Consider the following 1,536-nt stretch of genomic DNA (forward strand, 5'->3'; position numbering starts at 1 on the left):
CAGATTGTAATATCTATCAATAAATAAAAAGGTATTTAATTTCAAAGTTTAATCATTTGATTAACAGAATTTCCACAGAAATATAATTTGTTGGATTTCGTACATTTGTTGTAATGACAAGAAAATTCATAATTTTCATAATACCATATTTATAATTGGTTAATTTTTTTACACGGTGATTTATCTTCAGTAATTTATATATGTTTTTTAATTTTCTAGGTCATTGCAGTTCTAGAACTTTGGAAGTTTTTAAGGTATGGTCCTATTTTATTCTCTTCCTAGTCGTTCAATTTTTTTTTCTTTTATTTGTGATTTATCATCTGCATTTCTTAATATATATTACTTCATGTATCATTGCAATATGCTTCATGTTATGATTAACATAATCAGGTTAATTATAGACAATAGTATTATCTGTCGGCCTAAGACATTAATATAATAAAAAATAATTTTATAGATTTTATTGTTTAAGTTATATTCATTATTAAAATATTGAAATTATTAATTGATTTTTTTATAATTCATTGACTCGGGCTGTTATGGTCCCATTTCCTAAATGTTATTAATTAATCCATCTTCGGTTGCAAGAGGCTACATAAAATCAAAGCTCCCTTAAATAGATCCAGTACTAAAATAAGAACTATATAACCATGTCCATGCTTTGTGGTTTTTGCAATATCCTGTTCCAGCTTGCTGGGAAGCGTGCTTTTTATCCTCCTATCCTCACTGTGGGCTTCACCCTCTTCCTGTAACACGCGGTAAAGCATGCTTCATATTCTGTTCATAGAGTGAGAATTTTCTCTTTCTAGCAATTAATAGTATGCGTTGCCAGTATCTGTGGAGTTTCCACCTCTGCTTCATTCCATGCTTCCGTTTCATTCTAAATGTCGTGTTTTAAAAGAGATTTTGAATTTTATTGAAGGTTAAAGAAATTTGGGAAATAGATTGAGATCGCCATTCATTGATGGCAACTTTTAATTTCCATTATGATTTGAAATAGTGCATTAAAATTAAATAATTGAAGTTTGTCTATATATATATATTGAATTTTTTCCGCTTTTTGGCAATTCGGCCCCAGTGTGCGTCATCGTGTTCGATCGACGGCGGTCGTAAATTCACTTCGATTGGCTGTAAAACGACCACAGTTAGAAAATAATTTAATTTTTATTCGATTACTGTTTTAGTTTGTTGAAGCTATGGTAAATAGATAGGTTCTCTCCAAGTTGCCAATGGATTATCATATTTACTTCATGTAAATTCAGTCCGTAACTGTATAAAGTAAGATGCCTTGGTAAGTTTCCTGCATGCAGATTCTCACGATTCAGTATTATGATGGCTTGAAGTGGTAAGCATTTATGTATTATTGTTAAATTAATTATAAACCCACTTTGATTTGTGAAATCAAATTTTATAATTGAAATTAGCTCGCAATAGTTGGCATATTACCACAATTTTTCAGATTCGGCTTTGATGTTGTGAGATAGATTGGCGGCAAGTCAAACAAGGTCTCCAAGGGCTACAGGAAAATAAAAATTC

At 30.5% G+C, this 1,536-nt stretch overlaps 1 long non-coding RNA gene across 1 annotated transcript in view; it reads left to right on the top strand.

The window, feature by feature from the left end:
- The window catches only part of LOC136797015 (uncharacterized), a 356,578-nt gene that overhangs the window by 31,624 nt on the left and 323,418 nt on the right, over window positions 1-1,536 (top strand). The window contains exon 2 of the long non-coding RNA XR_010844811.1: window positions 220-254. This is a non-coding gene — a long non-coding RNA (uncharacterized lncRNA). The remainder of the gene's footprint in view (window positions 1-219; window positions 255-1,536) is intronic.

This window comes from Halyomorpha halys, unplaced genomic scaffold, assembly GCF_000696795.3.
Source record: "Halyomorpha halys isolate HHAL.00 unplaced genomic scaffold, Hhal_1.1 Scaffold41.1, whole genome shotgun sequence".
NCBI lineage: Eukaryota > Metazoa > Arthropoda > Insecta > Hemiptera > Pentatomidae > Halyomorpha > Halyomorpha halys.